The sequence below is a fragment of the Epinephelus moara genome, chromosome 1, assembly GCF_006386435.1.
Source record: "Epinephelus moara isolate mb chromosome 1, YSFRI_EMoa_1.0, whole genome shotgun sequence".
In the NCBI taxonomy this organism is placed as follows: Eukaryota; Metazoa; Chordata; class Actinopteri; order Perciformes; family Serranidae; genus Epinephelus; species Epinephelus moara.
The window spans coordinates 40,069,555-40,089,430 of NC_065506.1; the positions used below are offsets into that span (position 1 = coordinate 40,069,555).

At 41.0% G+C, this 19,876-nt stretch overlaps 1 protein-coding gene across 5 annotated transcripts in view; it reads left to right on the top strand.

Annotated features, from left to right (window-relative positions):
* The first annotated feature begins 587 nt into the window (after positions 1-587).
* LOC126396521 (C-myc promoter-binding protein-like) overlaps positions 588-19,876 on the top strand; it is a 95,186-nt gene continuing 75,897 nt past the window's right edge. For 4 of the 5 annotated variants that reach the window (XM_050054691.1, XM_050054714.1, XM_050054706.1 and 1 more), the window contains exon 1: positions 588-851. The gene's annotated coding sequence lies outside the window, so the exon portion shown is untranslated. Of the gene's footprint in view, positions 852-4,331; positions 4,462-19,876 lie in introns of those variants that run through there. The other variant, XM_050054699.1, reaches the window with a different exon arrangement.

A 19,876-nucleotide genomic window follows, 5' to 3' on the forward strand; every position in this document is an offset into this window, starting at 1 on the left:
TAATTTTCATTATGGATTAATGTGCTGATCATTTTCTCCATTTGGTGTAAACATTCTGAAAAGAAAAACGATGTGCATATAAGTTGGGGTAGTTAACAAAAACATCATGTATGCGTTTTTTGTGCAAAAATCTTAATTTGTGAAGTAACTAGTATCTCAAATTTGCTCTCAAGTACAGTAGCCTACCTGAGTAAATGTACTTAATCACATTACACCACTGTTGAACAGACAGGTCATCTTATATGTAAATTATGGGATGATTTGCAAGTTATGACTATTAATGATTTTTTTGTATACATAAAACAGCATGGTAGTCAACTATGTTTATGACAAACTGCACTAATATGCAATGACAGGTTATTAATCAAGATCATAATTGGGACACTTATATCAGAAATATTAATTATGAATTGATTAGATAACGCTGATGTAATATAATTGCGAGCATTGTCAGCATCAGGCAGATTACATGAGCTCCTCTCCTGCTGGGAGAGGCTGGCTGTGATGTCAAACTGCCACCCAGAGTGTGTGCCTGTGTGCGCGCGAGCAGGCGGGCGTGTGTGTGAGTGTGTCGACGGCGGATTCCCATCACAAACCAAGATGGCGGCGGAGCGGACAGCCGGCACGGCACTGTGACTGACAGACAGACAGACGGACAGACAGACAGAAGCCTCGCTTGGTCGGACAGCTAACGGTCAGACTCCAGACAGAGAGACAGAAACACCCGCACAGGTCACTTCGCCTCTTTCGGTACCGACAGCGCTGTGATGAAGCAGCACCGGTAGACGACACCGGGGGAAGTTGTGTGCGTGTGTGAGTGCGCGAGGACTAATTTGACATCCACAAGCGGGGTAAGTACAAGATGATGAATCGTTATAGTGGCTGCTGAGGGATTTACCGAGCAGTTGCTAGCTAGAAATCCCTCATGCTAGCTGTGTCAGCTCACTTGTGTTGTGTGTTAGTTTACGTGAGTTTAATGTGTAACGGTAACTAACTGCCGCTAATGACAATTCTGCCCTCAATGCGTTTGACCCGATGCCTCCCGTGCTGTAACCGCACCGGTTCATTCCCCAAGCAAAGTACTGTATGTGCCACAGGTTGTTCGCATTTCAATTTCCAGTGTAGTCACCTGTGCTGCCTGTAAACGACACACTAGTCACACCACATTAAAGCTGTGATCACCCGGTGATAGATGTCTGTTATACCCGCTGTCGTGCCACCGTTAGGAACTAAAAATAACCCAAAACACTAGCTATCCCTCTCCATGTGTAAACCCTCCCTGCCTGGGGATATTTAAAGGTTGCTCAGTGCGTACTTTTTGTCTCAGAAAATGCCTCTTGCTTTACCTTGCTATTAAGGCAGTGGCACAAAATGTGCTGGAAGAGTCGTGATTTTATATCTTGTTTTGTGCATCATTTCAAATAGAATCAGATTCATAACAAATTTGCCTAAAGGGGCTTTGCAATCTGTGCAGCATGCAGCTTACAATCAGATAAGAAAAACTCTCCCTAAAAATGATGAAGAGCAACTGAGAAGGAATTCCTCTGTCTTGACTGACAGCTATGCAATAGATGTGTGTGCAGAATTTTTATTTATTTAACCAGGAATTCCCATTGAGATTGAAAATGTCTTTTTCAAGAGAGACCTGGCCAAGGTAGCAGCCAACCAGAACGCATTTAAAATGCAGCAAATACAACATGTAATACAAAAATCCACAATAAAACAATCTCTGTCACATTCTTTATGATGCCCTGAAATTCATTGATAGATATAAGTGTTTCTAATTTTATATCTTTTTGAAGACTATTCCATGTCCAAGGTGCAGGCAGCGTAGGAAAAGGCAGTTGTCCCCAGATGTGTTAAAACCTAGGGTACATTAGAAAGCAACCACCTGGGGGAGCGTAGCTGGTAAGAGGTGACACACAGAAGGGTGCAGAGGTAGTTTGTCCAATATTGATTTATAGATAAAACTATACCAGTGCTGTTGTCTGCGAATGGTCAATGATGTCCAACCCCCAAATCATAAAGAATGCTGTGATGAGTAAGTGAATACCCATCATAATAAAATTACAATACAGACAATCAAGATGACACAATTTATAGATAGATTGTTAATGTATATGAAGAAGACCAGACTATAAGGCTGCAGGTGGTTTTGATAGGTATGCTCTCAAAGCTGTCACTGCTGGTGCAAAGCAAGAGGCAGAGAGTTCATCACCAGGGAGATGGGTGGTGAGTGTATGCTAATGCAGCCTTGCAGATATGGCTAATAAGTTTGGGGACTGTGTTCCCTGATATTGTGGCGCATCACTGCAAAAATGTCTGTCAAAGAAATCCGAGCAAACTGAGCTGCAGAAGATTACAATTTGTTGCTTCCATTTTCCCCCCTTTAAAGGTTTTTTTAGGGGCGTTTTTATTTAATTGAATCAGGGGTTTAGAAGTCTGCTGTGCAGGATTTAGGAGGATATATTAGCAGGAAATGTAATGCAATATAGTCGTATTTTTTCTTTAGTGTATAATCACCTGAAAATAAGAACGGTTATGTTTTCATTACCTTAGAATGAGCTGTTTATATCTGCATAGGGAGCAGGTCCTCATCCATGGAGATCGCCATGTTGCACTGCCACTTTTCCACAGAATAGACAAACCAAACACTGACTTTTGATAGGGTCGTTCACGTTTTCGTATTGGCCACCGTAGTAAGCAGCCCCTTCGCATTGTGCAGTGCCGGAAAAACACAATTTTTTTTAATGTGAAACTGCTTCATTCAAGGTTTTCACTGTTTCAAATAATGATGTCCATTTGTTTTAGAGAGATAGAGACCCTTTGCTGATAATTTGGCTCCCGGTAAAAACATTCTGAACGTCTATGATCTTAAGTTATCAGAAAAAAAGATTAGAACATTAGCAGCTGCTGGATAAGCGATCCATTTCTGTCAATGGGAAAAACACAGATTTTTTTTAATGAGAAACTGCCTTATTCAGTGTTTTTACTGGTTTAAATCACTGTGTCTGTTTGTTTTAGAGAGGTAGAGACCCTTTGCTGATAATTTGGCTCCTGGTAAAAACATCCTGAACATCTGGATTTAAAGTGTTTAAAAGGGTTAAAAGGGTTAGCACACATAAGAAGCTGCTGGATAAGGCCCATCTTTGATGAGCCAAACAACACGGGGAAAAATGTTTTTACTGGTTTAAATCATCAGGTCTGTTTGTTTGGGAGAAGAAGAGACCTCTGTGGATAATTTGGCTCCCAGTAAAAACCTCCTAAACATAAAAACTGACAGAAATCTAACAGGGAGAAGTTTCTGCTGGTTGCAATCTGCAGTCCTCATAGCAAGTTGCCATTTAATCCCCCTAAATCTTACACACTAGACCTTTCAGGACAGACTGTGTCATATACTGTACAAATGGGTGACATTGGGCTATATAAATAAAATTGACTAGATTTGTTGCACACTGGGAGTCCAGCTTGGAGTACGTCCACTGCTCCTTTCTGATATTAGACATCAAACAGGAGCAGTGACGACAGCTGCCACCCGGGCTTCACATTCTGATGGGTTACTTTCCCCAAAACTTCCCCTTGTATCGTTCAGTGGTGTCAAACAGGATGAGCCTAGCAAGTCTGGTCAAATCATGCATGTGACAAAAATACTCTCAAGCCTGTCATTTGAAAACCTCAGCCTCACATACCAGAAAGGTAACCTACACTGTAACCCTGTAAATCCTCTGCTTGTCTGGCTTATTGCTGCTCTTCATTCAAGTGTTAAGCTGTCCACGTATCATGGAATTTCTCCTGGCCAGATCTTTTTGTTGTGCACGTGATGGACGGGATGTTTGTCTTCTGTCTTATTGCCGTGTCTGCTCATGTTTGGAGGGCAGAAGGGGTGCTGTAGTGGAATGCCAGAGAGGAAAAAGAGTCATACTTTGAAATGAAGCATGGCACCACAACAGCCAAATGGCATGGACTGCGTAGGTTGCTTGACTTGACTTGGCTGTCTAGTCTTGTGTAGGTCCATCCAAGTAAAGGATTTATGGCAGTGAGTAAAAGATCAAAGGAGCAGACAGCTAGAAATGTCTGCTTAGCTGATTGAAGACTTCAGGCACACTCAGTAACCCTGGCTCCTCTTATCCTCACAGCAGCCTCAGGGTTAATGCCTGCTGTCCACTGATACCTAACACCGAATGTCCCTTCCTGTGGCAGCGACGGTGTTAATACCTAAAGGCACAGGGTGCATGTTTTTCCCATCTTGCGTAATTCAGTGAACACAAATAAAGTGGGCAAATAAGAGACACACGTCATGGAGCTGTCAATTGCAGAATGTGGGTGCTTACCCCACTCATGCTGGGTGCATATTCATGTATTTCACTGTAGCATTCACTTGAACTTGTCTGCCTGGAGGTTGTATCAACACTGTTTCTTTGGCAGCCAGTAGAAGTCTGATGTTGTAGCCTGCTGTTAAAGGTTTGATTGTTTAATTTTCAAGTGTTTCTGCCGTTTTGCAGCAGAAACTATGTGTAAGAACTCAAGCACCTATTTGTATTTGGTTTTATGTTGATTTTAATGCTATAGACCAATTTTGAGTGGATGTCACAGCAGTTGCATGCACATACTGGTGGCAGAAAAACGAGAGAAACGGTTGACATACCTGATGTAAAAATGTCTTCTTGTGCTGTTGGATGTACAGGAATGCAGATTAAGATAACCTTTTTTTTTAATAGAAAACCATTGCAAAGGACGCTGTTGTAGAAAGTAAAGTTTTGTCTCCAGTTAATTATAACCTTGATATTCACGATATAATCACTGCTGGATACTCTGTAGAGGAGTTTGGCTTACATGAAAGATAATTCATCATAAGGAACCGTAAAAACTCACATTTGTTAAGCATGGATTTGGCTTATTGGCCTTAGTTAAAACTTAAGTTAATAATATCAAGAGGGTTCCTGGTTCGAACCCAGGTTGGGGGAGCCCTGCAGTGTGGAGTTTGCATGTGCTCCCCGTGTCAGCGTGGGTTTTCTCCAGGTACTCCAGCTTCCTCCCACAGTCCAAAGACATGCAGGTTAATTGGTGACTCTAAATTGTCCGTAGGTGTGAATGTGAGTGTGAATGGTTGTATGTCTTTATGTGTCAGCTCTGTAATAGTCTGGTGACCTGTCCAGGGTGTACCCCGCCTCTCGCCCAATGACAGCTGGGATAGGCTCCAGCCCCCCGTGACCCTTAACAGGATAAGCGATCACGGAAAATGAATTAATCAATGAAGAAGTTAATATACTTTGTTATGATAAAGGTGTTAACATTGTTAGCTAGCTAGGGCGCTAGCATGGTTTGTACTTCCACAGTGAATTATATTATATGGGCATGTCTCCACAGTTATTAATGAAGGACAATATGCCAAATCCATGCTTGACAAATATGAGTTTTTACAATTCTTATGATGATTTATCTTTCACCACATATATGTAATTATGACACGATTACTGTCCCTTTTTGCCATCAGTTCAGCTCCGCCCACAAGCACGAAAAGGGTCTTTATATGTTCTAATTTATACTGCTACTATTCTGTGCCAGAATACAGCTCCATAGGTATATGTTATTTGAGACAGGTGTTAGAGTGTGGTGAAGACGTTCAGGAACAATGTGGTGCTCGTACAATGCAGAAAAATCAAATAGAACCTCAAGTCGGTAATGGACCTGGTTGAGATGTAACCTTGAATGAGATTCTCCTGCTGTAATCTGTTTTCAAATAAACCCTCATTCAGTGTTTTTCCTGCCTTGAGAGTACAGAGAGTTCTCAGAAGAAAGTTGGATTTAATTCAGTGAAACATAAGTCAAAACTAGGATACTTTGAAGACTAAGGGGCTAGGAATTTGGAGCATGGTAAAAAAAGGCCCCTGGACTATGAATGCCCCTGGAGAGATTCACCATGGCGCCCTGATAGTGAAGCTACTTTGGTATTCATAGACTGTAAAGGAAAAATACTAGATTCTGTACTTTACTGGAGATGTTTTGTGATGAAGCTGCAGCCGAGATGTAAAGATGCCATGTCTTTTAGTTCTTACCGCCTCCAGCAGTGATGCACAGGTTGATGTGTTTTGATGTGGAAGCTGAAGGCTACAGAAGCTTACAGCCTATGTTATCACCTAATTTAGTTTCCAGTAGACTGTCAAATTTCTTTTTAAACACACAGGTCAAAGCAGAAGGGTTATACAATGCCATAACCCCATTCACTGCCAACGTGTTGTATTCAGCCGTGGTTTATATTCACAGTTGGAGGGAATAAAAGAGATGGTGATTTAGCAGAAGAGCACTAGAGCAGGAGATGTAACTGCTAAAAATGAGTGACAGTCATGCTTTTTGCACTCTGCTCTATTTTCTGCTCCTGTGAGTATTGAAATGTCTCTAATGTCTCTGTCTTCTATGATTGTTGACAGATGCAACATGGTGAGTGTAGCACAAAAAGTTCTGAGGGACGCATACTGTGCATGATACTGAAACATTTTCCATTGTTAAACATTATAACAGTGTGGCCAATACTCAAGAAAATATGCTCAGTACATCAATAGCAAATGTTTTTAAGGTTCCTTTAAGGATAGCAGTAATGCATAAATAAGTAGATTGTTTTGTTCCAAGCTCTGGTTGAGATTTGTTTGCATAGAAATATTTATTCTGAGATGTTTAAGCCCACTGAAATCACATATTTGAATCCTGCTGACTTTTTTTTGGAAGTCTTTTGGTTAGATCTGGATATCATTTTGGATTTATAGTAACACTAATATTGAAAACTAGGATTGGTTTCATTAAAGAAACAAACCTACTTTGAATTTATTGGTAAGTTTAAACCTTTTTTTCTTAATAAAAACTGAACAAAATAAACCAAATGTCTCAGATACTTCTATTTGATGTTGTCCTAAAACAAACAGATGGACAGAAAACATTGCTTAAGTAATAAAACAATTAATAGATGACCAAAAATGATGGAAGTAGGATCAATTAAAAATACATAAAATTGAGAATTTGATCAAGATTTGGTGCCAAGTTTTCACAAAGTGTACACAAAAACAATACCCAGCCCTTTGTCACTGCACCTAATATTTGAGTAACGAGACTTATTTGAAGCAGCATTGATGTTTCAGTGATGTCAAACATTCTTCGATAAAGGCAGGACATTTTGTGAAGGTCACAGCACAGAGGGGTCACTGGCTTTTATGCAGTGTAGCCAGAAGGAGACACTGCACTGGAAAAGAAAAGCTGCTGTAGATTTGCATGCAGAACAACTGAGGACAGGATTACATGTTCCCAGGGAATACCATCCACAAACACTAATTAGCTGTAAGCTCAGAGTATTGTCTGCAGGGAGCAAAGCAGGATGTGTCCTCAGTTGGTGGGTGGCATCTGGTGGTAGGCGAGATGAATTTGGGCGTTTGGCGCAGATCTCATCATCTAAAGTGAGATTCATAGCTTCTAGCAAAGTCATCTGTCGGAACACTGAAACCCATCTCACTTGGTTCAATTGTCACTGCTTTTTCTCTTATGCAGCAGTGTGCAGTGTTTATGAATTGAGTAAATACAGTTAGGTTGAGCAGTGGAGTAGTTTTAAGAAGTGATTGGCGTGGTGAGTGGCCGGCACTCAGACTGATGGGGTAGTTTGGGAGGTTGGTACCACTGTTTCTGATTCAGAATAAAGCACTGAGTATTTTAACAAGGATATTGGCACAAAGTGCAGTAAGGACATACAAGTGCACGACTTGCAGAAGAGCATTATTTGATTAGAATTGCTTTAAATACATGTTATTGCTGCTGATGTTTAATAGGGCTGCCCCCTTGAAAGTTGAGGACTTGTATCATCAGTTTGAGACCCCTCCACTGAGATTCTTCAAGTCAAGCAGTCTTTTTTTTGTCAGTCAGTTTGCTGAGTACATCTCAGGATGTTTGGTCCCAAAATTTAGCTGCTAAGTGAGCACTCCTCGCTTTCAAGCTGCACTCCGGCACAGGCAGCTGCAGACCCTGACCCAGGGTGAGTCGAAGTGAGACGGGGGAAGAAATGCTTTGTGCTGTCAGGCTCCGAGATAACTTTATCTTCTGCCTTGTGCTTAGAAGTGGTGAATTTACAGCTCACAGCCACAATATAGTCTCTGTCTTAGACTGCTACCTAGTGTCAGCAAAAAATGTTGTTGCACAGTTATGATCTGTCGTCAGCGTAGTTAGGAAGCATTAGCCTCAAGGGCTAACTTGACTTGTTTACTGTGTTACGTAAACGTAGCTGTCACCCTGAATGTTTCGCTGAACCCTGTTCAAAAACTCTTAAACTCTATATGGAAAAAAAGAATGAATAGTTGAATATTTGTATTGAACAGCCAGATCTGATTTGACTGACATTATTCCAAATTGGGTACAGTCCCAATGTTTAATTGTAAAAAGCTAAATAGGGCTTAGGGAGCCAAAATGTTTCTTATATAGTACATCCACCAGAGCAACACGGGCATCCCTCTGGCATCTCCTTTTCTCTCCCACTTTCAAAAAAAGGCCCATAAATTCTGACTTTGAAAAATATCTGTAAACCAGAAACAAATGCCAGCCAATTAAAATTCCCCGCACTGATCAAAATGTGTTGCATTTTTCAGTAATGGATGGAACTGCTATCACACTCACCAAATAATTCAAATATTTTTTCTTGGCTAAATTAAATTAAAGTCTGATTTTCCACTCCTCCGCTCTGAGGAAACTTTCAGTTCAATAGATTTATCTGAAACTTTCTTGGATGTAGGCTCGCCACAGTCAAGGCTCCACTGGTGAAGGCTGTAATTGTCTGACTCTCACATTATTCTGCCACTGCTGCTGTTGTGTGGTCTACTGGGTTCACAAGGGTAAAGGATTATTTTCTACTGTCTTCCCTTTCTTCTCATCATCCAGACAGAAATGGGCGCTTATCAGGAGACACTAAAGACGTCACAAAATCAAACAACAAGCTGCAAATAAAAAGAAGTCTCACTGGCAGACAAATGCATGTGTTTATACTAATCAAAGGCAAAACAGTTTTCTGCAATATAGGGAATTAAGAGATCAGGCTGGGAGAGGAGGCAGGTTAGAGAGATCAGGTTTCCTGGAGACATGGTATTAATTCCCACAGGGCTCTGTGTTAGTGCTTCCCTGTGCTAATACTGTACACAGAGTCAGGATTGGAAACCTCTTGTATAGGGTTTAAGCATGGGGATTGTGATCCCAGTATTTACCTTGATATCTGTATTCTGGAATATGACCTTGAAATGCATTTTCACTCTGTGGCTGATTTTTCCAATTACTTTTCATGCTTACATAGTGGTTGTGAGCATAAATGTCACTGATGGAGTGCAGGATCTGTAAATGAAATATAATGTGTAGGAGGCTCAATAAGTGGCTTTCTCTGATATTCAGGCCTCTAGCGCTGCATAGGAGCATTTAGCAGGTGGAACATTAACTGCAGAAAAAAACATAAAATGTCAGAAAACAACGTCCTACAACAATTCTCTTGTACCTCTTACCAGCAGTACAACTGAACCATAACCTCACTGAAATGGCTGCATGCAACATGTTGTCTAGTCTTACTCAAATCACAACAGATACCAGATGTACGTCGCGTCTGCAAAGGACAGTTACAGTCTGTTTTCACCAAGTTGGCTAATATCAAAAATGCAATGGACAGAAGATTTCAAACAGGCTCCATTATAACATAGCCTTGTTTTATACTAATTAATAAATTTATATCACTTAAGCTGCGTACCGTAGTTCTGTGCCCAAACTGAAACTAGAGGCCTTGATCAGTCATCACAGATAGTTAACATGGTCAAAACATATTGTAAAATTGTGTGATTTCAATGAATGCCAGTAAAGTAGGGTTGTACTCTAAATAGTATAATGTCAGTAGAATTATTTGGCTATTCAATATGACTATTCGACTATTTGTTTATTTTTTTCCATATAGAGTTTGAAAGTTTGAACAAGGTTCAGCTGGATGCTCAGGGTGTTAGCAACATTCACAAATGTGTGCAAACTATGTTATGACACAAAAACCAGAGACTGTATCGCACTAAGTTGTTGTGAGCTGTAAATTCACTACTATTAAGTAAAAGACACAAAATAATGTTATTTAGGAACCTGACTGTGTAAAACTTCTCCTCTGGGAAGCTGCCTCTGTCTCACTCTGACTCACTTTGGGTTTGATTTAGGGATGCACAATATTGGATTTTTTGCCAATATCCGATATGCCGATATATAACTACTCATTTGGTCGACAGCTGATACCGACATTGATATATCCGTTTTTTCCCCCACCTAATTTTTGCGATCATCAGGTCTCTTCAGTAGTGGAATTAACATCATATTATGCATACTCTTATCCTGGTGGCCCACTAGCAGATGGAGACATGAAATAGAATACCTTTCTGTATGTAATATTCATTTAATGGGCAGAAATAGAAAAATAGAATGTTTGCCGATTCTCAAAGCTCAATTCAGAGCTGATATTGTCTGATATCGATGACGTGCCGATATTATTGTGCATTCCTAGTCTAGGTCTGCAGCTGCCTGTAACGGAGAGCAGCTTGAAAGCAAGGAGCGTTCACTCAGCTTAATATGGGCACCAAAATGCTTGCAGAAGTACACTGCACACTAACAAAGAAAAAAGACTGCTCAACTTGAGGAATCTCAGTTTCCGACTGATGACTCGAAGCCCTTCTATGAAGATTACAGTATGGTTCACTGGGCATGAAAACAGAAAAAAATGTAGATTCTAAATATTCCAGGGGGTTTTGTATTGTCTGGATCTAGACAGATGAGTTGGTCAGGACCATATATAGTTGGTGATATTAGCATATTCAAGGCATATTTGCATCAGTGTATATGTTAGCTGAATTGCAGTGCAGAAATGCAAAAATGAGGGGCGCTTATGGGTTAAGACGACAACCGATACGTCCCCCAGCCTGAGTTGGGGAACCATTGTTTCAGTTTATGTCTATATAGACATCTAATATTATCAATACTACTACTACGAATATTAATAATAACGATCGGTTATTGGTTGAGCTGTTGTTTCTACATGTGTTTGTCTCCTTGAGTCATGTTGATTGATACCTCTCTATAAACTGAAGCTTATTTGTTCAATGAGACGAGTCAAGAAACGTGTTAATTGATGGAGGTGATGAGTGGCCTTTAGTTTGTGCACCAGCTTATTTATAGTGGATTGTTGTTACTCTGTTTTTTTTTTTCTAAATGTAATCAGTTACTGATGTTAATAGGATCATTTGCTGGCAGGTACAGTCTGTCACCGCTGTGTCTCATGTGGCTGCATCACCATCCATCACGGTTTGTGCTTAATTATCCATAACAAACACATCAGAGTCTTCCACTCATACCAAGAGAGAAAGATTGCCACGAGCCTGAGATGAATTTCAAAACATCTTTTGAAATATAGGTCAAGACCTTGTGCAAAGTTTTTGAAGGCACTTGGTATGCTCACCAATGCTTTTAAATTGAAGCACCTCACAGCATCATTAGCATATTCATGTTATAGGTTAGTCCCAGCAGGGCACAAATTGCTAACCCTGACATTGTTATTTCCATTCTCTACCCATTGATCCTCCTCTCTACATAGTTAACAGCATTATGATCTGTTGAATTAGTCACATAGCTCATGTAAAGGCAAGAAGTGAGAGTTAATAGATACAACCTCAGTGCCTGACCCAGCATCTTCCCTCTGCTTAACTTTGAAGAATTAATATGAAGTCAAGGGGAGTTCTCGTGGAAGGCAAAAATAAGAGCCAGCAAAAACCCTTGCTATCTTCACTGAATAAAGCAGCATCACTCTGTAACCTTGATGCTTGTTTGAAAGCATTTTTGTTGTGCATTTTACAAAGCTCAGACACTTCAGAGAGTTTGTGTTTTATAATAACAGGCAGAAAGTCCCATCGACATAGTTATTAAGGAGGCAAGAGCGGTGTCTTCTGTAAGCCCCGAGAGTGGATATAATGAGAGAACTTTTTTTAAAGCTATAGTTTAAGATACTTGTTCCTCAAAGGTGTTCTCTTGACTTTGTATTGCTGTAAACATAGTCAGTGTCAACGCCCAGCGGCAACTTGTGGGGCTGAAAAATAAAGCAAGTGCGAAGTGCCAACTGCAGTTCTCCTAATGGCCACTGGAGGCTGGCTCCAAAAGTGAGTCAGTCCCCATAGACCCCCATGTTAAAATGCCTAACTTTACAGCAGAAATAAACATGTTCACTGCCTTGTACAACAAATGATTTTGGTCTCGATAGCTAATTTCCACATTCGTGACTACTGTATAGTGGGTGAATTTTTAAATAACTCACCCGTTTGATTAAAATAAAGGTCTTAAAGTTATGCATAATTAAGGGTGTGGCCACTTTGAGTGACTTCAGACAGTGTGTTCAGGCTCTCAGTCAGCTCCACTTCTTGCTTCTTCATAGCTCCACCTTGTCATTCAGATATAGTCACTTCTGGCTCCAAAAAACAAAAAGATGATAACGGCCAAAATGCCGAACTTGAAAGCTTCCAAACGGGAGTCTACGTACCAATGGGTGACGTCATGGTGGCTACTATTTTATACAGCCTATGGTCAACACCCTTTGATATGTTGTTGATAATTAGTTCTGTCTTGAAAATATATCTCACAGGATCCGTTCTCCCATGTTTTTCTGCAAAAACTTGGCAACATTTATTTGAACTGCTGTAAACCATCCCAAAAAGGATCTTGAAATGATGCTGCTGACATCCTGCAAGCTGACAAAAAATGGGTTCAGTGATTCATGGCTCCTTTATCCAAGGTGATCCTGACACCTGCTGCTTAAAACTTCTTTACTCTCATCATGTGGCAAGTCACAACTTTATGACAATCATTGCATTTATATCATAATCTATCTGTTTGTCACAGTATTAGTTATCTGCTATTATTTTCTATTATTAATCAAAGAATTAATGAATGAGCAGATATGAAGCCACCCTGGTTATCTGTTGTGCAATAACTACTGTCAGCAATGTGTCAAAATAACCGAACCAGAATCTGTTCAGATGTTATTTGCATAATATATTTTCTTCTCTTCATAATAAACTCTGTCCTGTAGTCTGGGCCCGTTGCAGTCAACTTGGTGAACCCATGGATGTATTGTGACCTTTGGCACAGATTCATATAACTCTAAAAGTGAACACAGCTCTGTGTGTGAGAAGTCTGGATTTAAATGTTTGATCGTTTGCCCCGAAATGTGATAATTCTGGAGTCTGTGTACAATTATTTGGTTTTGGCACCTGCTAACAATGAGGTCTAAAATCCTTTTCAGATGAGCATTAAATGTGGTTTTGGATATGAGAGGCTCATAATGACTAAAGGATCCTGAAATCCACCAACCATCCCCACTATTTTAACGTAACGGCATCTTAAAGAGAGCTGACTGTATTTCAACAAAACACGAGAGCAAGTATGCATCTCGGTGCTGTGGCATTTTATACATTGCACTAGGTTTTGCTGAAACAAAAAAAAAATCCTACTCTTTCTAGTTGAGTTTCTTTTTGACACTGATTGGCCCAAAACAAGGTGAATATTTGTAACTGACTGAGAGGGCGATGCATACTTTGTGGCGAAAACCATGTTTATTGTTACCTTGTTAGAAAATGGAGCTCTCGTCTAGATGATGTGTTGTTGTAAGACGAGATTGACTTTATTTGTCCCCTAGGGAAAAATTGTTTCGGTCTATGTAGAATAGCACCGCTGCTTAACAATGCAGACACCAATAACAAACTGACAGCAACAAATAGTCACATACCTAATTTAAATTACGTCTGACAAACGTTAATGCATCCTGACTATCTCCTATGCACACTGTGTCCTAAATATGCACCCCCCCCCCACACACACACACACATTGACTCAAGAGCAATTAAAGTGCATGTTTAGTGTTTGTTGTTGTGTAATTAACTTGGTAGTGATACCAGGAAGAAAGCTGTTATCTGCCAAAGGGGGTTGATAGTAGATACATTTCCTGCAGCAGCAACAGTAAAATATGCAGTCTTCTTATTTATGCACAAAGCTGCCAAAGTCTTGTTTTGTTTTGTTTTGTTTTGGGAGCTGGGAGTTCATAAGCGGCTTTGTCATTATGAGCAGTACCTCCATTACATTTCACTCAGGTGTGTTAAATATGTTTGACTGCAGAAATGTGCAACAGCTCGAGTTCAGTTTCTGTCAGCATTTGCTCGAATAGGTTAAATAACGTGTCAGGTGTACAGGTTTACAGTATTACATGTAGAAAGTAAAACTTATTTCTCACAGAGGTCATCTTTCCTCCGAAATGTTACATGACCTGATGCTGCTGAAAGGCACAAGAGCCGAACGCCCACCCCTCTGGGCTAACTGGAAGCAGATGCTTGGCTAGTGAGGCTTCCTACTGGCTTATGTTTATGTTCTTGAGCACATTCCTTTTCACCTCCTCCACGTGTCTGCCCTGCTGTGGCTGTCTCTGTGCTCGGGGTCCATACAGCTGGAGCCGAGAGCAGCGAGCCTCCAACGAGAGTCCCTTTGGTGTGTTTCACTGGCCCAGGGTTCTCGTGAACTCGAGACAGCTGGAAATCGTTCCTGCTGTCACGTTTGCTGTAACTAAACCCTTGTGGAAGCGGCTGAAGGGCTGTTGGGTCTGGACATCTTATTGAACTCCTCCCTGAACTCCTGCTGTGGTTATAAGTCAGCGAGTTTGGGCTGGGATGCTTTGTCTTCGGCTCTGGCACCAGGCCCTTTATGTGGCCGAGTTTAAAGTTTCTGGGCCTGTGGTGCTTTTCCACCAACTCTGTCTCTCTTGTTTCTCTGGCTCCCACACAGCTCTCTACCCCGTGTGATTACTGAGTATCGGATAATCTGTGCATCCAGCTGTGTCATGTTATAAAGTATCTTTAAAGAAAGCTAACCACATCATTTAAGGCACTCTTAGTCAAATGCTGATTTCAGCTTTACAAAGACAAATAGTCTGCAAAGTCCTTGGGAAAATGGTGTCTTAAGGCATTTTTGCTGAATGAACCCACGTCATAAATGATTAAGAAACACATAAATATAATGTGTAGTGCCTCGGGAATTCTGCGAAGGGTGACCTTTTAAAGAGGCTTGCAGCCTGAGCGCATCTTCTCTTAAATGTTCACAGCTTTTTTCAGTTGTGACCTCTCTCTGGGCGTTTACCTCAAGACTAAGTCAAGCTTTCCCTTCCAGGCCAGTCTGCCAGGGGAGAAGTAGGGCAGCCAGGAAATTAAAATATTTGGATGCGACCACTTCATCCGTGATGCAGATTTTTACGTGTCCAGCACGGTGTGAGTCACGGCTCTGCATCTTTTGGATGCAGTCCCCGGGAGGGAATCCAGTGATGATCTGTGCATGACTAAATACGCAATAGCTGGGTTTGTCATGCTGTTATGCTTTCTCAGCACTTTGATGCACCCAAATTCAAGGCTGTCTGGGGTAAAAAAAAAAAAAAAAAAACCTTTTAAAATTTGTTAACCTGTAAGGTAGCTGTTTTTGCGCAGACTGAACATCTGGTATTGATATGAAATCTGTTTCAAAAAGTGTTTTTGTTTTCAGGGTTTCATCAACATGTCAGTGCAGCATAGTCTCTCTGGATCAGTTTTTGTTGCGTAACAAATAAATCCTCACAATCACCTTTAATAGAAGATTGACTGATGGCTTAGTGAAGGTAGCAACTGTAAAATTTTGACTTTATTTTTCATTCTGTTACCTGTGTTTCTGTCGTGAACTCAGCATTGCTGATTTCTTCTATTCGTGAAATATAGGGCAGGCAGAAACAATAGAGTTGGTTTGATTTCAGTGGGAGTTCAGGATTGTCCCACATATGCAGTATATTTATATGTAATCCTTATGTAACGTGTGCCACAGTACTGCTGCTTTGGTCTGCATTGTATTTTTAGCAGGCTGACAGCATGGCAGGGATGAGTATCATTCTTTGGCCTGTCATGTGGCTCTGTGGTCAGTCTAACAGGGAGGTGACACTGCAGAGTCGCCACTGCTTTGCATCTACAAGACTGCAATGAATTAGGTCAGCATGTTTTTATTGTTACGGTTTTGTACTAAATGAGGAGTTAACTGTGCTTACTGTGTGTTCCATGAAACAATACCCTCCAATACCCACGTCTGGTTTTCGTCAGTCGAGTCTCATGCAAAATCCTTCTGGGTCAATTAAGCTGCAGTCATTTGCAAGAAATGAGATAGCCGCTGCACTGGCCAACACCCTGTGTCATGCCACCGCCTCCTTTCATTATGCACTGCATAGTTCTTATGAATTGCATATGCTTTAAACATATGTTTCAAATGGAGAACAGTTGAACGTAGATTGGCTGAGCCTTTTTATGCGGTTGTCCTGCACTTGACAAAACCCACACGTGTTGACCACGCTAGTTTCTGCCTTTCATTATGCCTGTGAAATACAAGAATGTGACCCCGGGACCTTGTGCTGGCACACACACACACACACACACACACACACACACACACACACACACACACACAGTCTCTCTCTCTGTCTCTCTTCTTCAGGCTGTCTGTCGGCGTGTCATCCTTGCCAGACACATGCTCACATGCAGACTCTTAATGGCAGAGCGTGTTGTGGGCACATGTGAAGGTGCAATAGGAATGTGTGTTTGGTCCCCCCCCCCCCCCCCCCCTCCCCCCCCCCCCCCCCCCACACACACACACACACACACACACACACACATATAGGTTTCTATTTTACTTGTGCTGTTGTTTTCTGTGTTAGCGATTCTGTCACTCCGCCAAAAGCAGGGAAAATGTTGAAGAAAGTTTAAATTGTTGTAAAAACAATATGTATGCTGGACCAGTTTATTCTACAGTAGATAATGAGTTTAGACACTGGGTGATTTCAGTGCCGTATAGGAAATATTTGCTCTGTGCTTTGTCTTGTAGTGGCGCTTCACAGTCACTCTTAGTAAACACCATTGTCTTGGAATATAAGATGAGGCATACTGGTTTTGAGCTGCCCATTTTTCTAAGAGTCTGTCCATTCTTGATTAAAAGCTGTTTTTCGCTGTCTGGCTTTCCCTCTTTAGAACACTCTATATCAAATTGCTTTTCTCTGATTCTCTTCTCTGACTAGTTTCCCCATGTGCATGTCTCACTCATTCAAGTTGTAATGCTTATGGGTATGCATTGCTCTAATTGCATCATGTTAGATGATTGAACACATGCAATTGGTCTTTGAGTTTCTTGGTTGCGAAACCTTTGCTACAATGCTGCACCGGTCAAAATTGAAACGCTCTGTTAAAATGTAGTTACTCTCAATAATTTAATGGTTACCGGTCTGAGTCCGGATAGGATGGCAACTAGGTCCAGACCTGAGGAATGGAAAAGGATGGCAGGTTAACAAGGGGGATGTATTCTGGTAATTTTTCTAACAAGGTGGCGCCTTGTCCCCCCTTAAATTACCTCCTAAGTTGAGATAAGGGAATGTAAGGAGCAGCTGTATAAACCATCGTAGTTTCCACTTGCACCAGTGCTGCAGTGGAACTGTTTTCATTCTGAAATGGGAGAGGACTCCCTTTTTGTATTTTGTGTATTTTGTATTGCATTCAATCCCTGAGTAAATGTTTCTGAAAGAGAAGTGATCACGTGTCCCACATCCTGTCCTCTGGGTGTTTCACCAATATGTTGTAATGCGAGTGTCCCAGGAACATTTATGAGTCTGCTTTGTGTGTTGAACAGGAAGTTGAGCATAGACTGTGGTCTTGGACTCAGGATGCTGTGCAGATGTGCAGCCCTTAGAGGTCAGTTTGGTCATTCTTAGTTTAACCAGTTATTCCCCAGCTGATAACCACAGGAGCACTGCCAGCCTTTAAGGTAGATTTGATAGGGGATATATTCCAGGACTGAATGTTCTGGGGCTGTACGACTGAAGAAGGACCAGAGGCGATAGGTCCAGCTAACTCACCTCACTGCATCTGCCTTATCAGGGCTGACCAGACATCACTTGGCACAGAAAATTAGCACACCGTGACTCTCTTCTGATCGTTTCTGCACAGTGAGGAAGTGATGAGCTGAGATGCATTTGTAATCAGAGTATAGAAGCCAGAACACAGTGTTTTCTCACCATCTGTCAATAGCTGGAAATGATTTGAGAGAGAAACACAAATTGCTCTTTGTTTGGATATGAGCTTGGCACATTGACCCTGCGAAGATCATTTCATTTTACCAATAAACACCCAGCTCTAGCTTTTAGATTTGTGTAAACAAATAATTGTCTCACCAAATGTTGCGTTCAAAACAGCTAACCATAGAAACAAATGGAATTCTCTTCCATCTGATGCAGCCTGGATGACAGTGAGTTTCAGTGTGCGTGATTTTATATTGAAGACAACTTAGTTGTTTTTTTTATATTTTTACATGAAATGTTTTCAACACTGCAGCTGAACAAAGACTGAAATCACAGTGTGCAGATGGAGGAGAATCTCTGGTAGAGGTCAGAACAGAGAAAGATTTTGTCACAGTTTGATCTCTTCTTCACTTAAAATAGTCTCTGATGGTGAGGGGAATAAACAGAGGTGTTAACAGTGGGTTATGTAGCTGCAGTGGCAGCTGACGTCTTGCTAGCATAGCATCACACACACTGGAGTTTGCAGCTTTTTCACCTCTCCCCTGAGCCAACACATTTAGACTAGCTAACACACCCTGCTAATTAAGCCTCTCTTCCACACCCTCTTACTGCATATGGTTGGAATCACAGACCTTGTCCAGTTGAGTTACTCAGATTTAAATTGAAATCCATTTGAAATGAGATGGCTGTCAGGGTGAAAAATTATCACGGACTGTGTCACCATTTTGGAAGTAAAACAGTCATCTGTGCAAAATTCAGTTTTATATGAAAAGACATTAAGTCTTGTTTCTAATGTCTAATCTGAGTACTTGCTGTACACGTACACATTTCTCACACCTCCTGATTTCAGCTGTCAGAGCCCAGTGTGTTCTTGTGTTTTAGCATGACTGTCCAGGAGAAGAGCAAAAGTGCTGGCACTGGTGGTAAAGCTTCATTTGAACCCACAGAGACAAACTTGTGTCCCGCAGGCTCGAGTGTCAAGAGGTTGAGTGATGAATCTGGCCCCTGAGGCTGTCTAAGACTTTACATCACCACATCCAGAGACTGCCAAAGACAGAAAGTCCACTGTAAGACAAAACTGGCTCACAGTATTCCTTTGTTTCTTTTATGCAAAGTGTTGAGCTGTTTTATCAAGAAGAGACAGAAAGAATGTGTCATGATTTATCTTAAGCTACAGACTGCCACATCGGGGTTAGGGCTGAAGGCAATAATGTCTGTATGAAAAAATAAGAGGTTAAAAAATGTCGAAGGAGAACCGTTTTACATCTCATCCTATTCACAGTTTTTTTCTGGGTTGTCACATATACACATGCATCCTCTTGGGTCACAGTAAGTGATCTTGGGAACTGATTTATTTTTTGTTGTTGTGTTTTTGCAGAGAAAATGTAGCTTTTCTTGGATCAGTAAGACACTGAACACACTGCCTGAAGCAGTACTAAAGTCTGGTGCAACTCTGTTTCATATACTATAACTTAACAGAAGAATTAATGGTACAAACTGAGAGTTGCGGTGGTTAAGCAGTATGTAATGCAAATGTCTTGCATGATTTCATACTTCAATCAAATTGCCTCACAATGGAAACAAATCCAATCAATGTGACACAAAGCGTCTTTCTAAAGAAAGGCAGCAACACAATTTCAACACAGCATTTTAGGCAGAGCCTCCAGCAGCTGCTCTTTAAAGATATCCCATAGTTTCCTCTCACACCATTAATTTTGTTCTCAGTTGTATCTTTGGTCC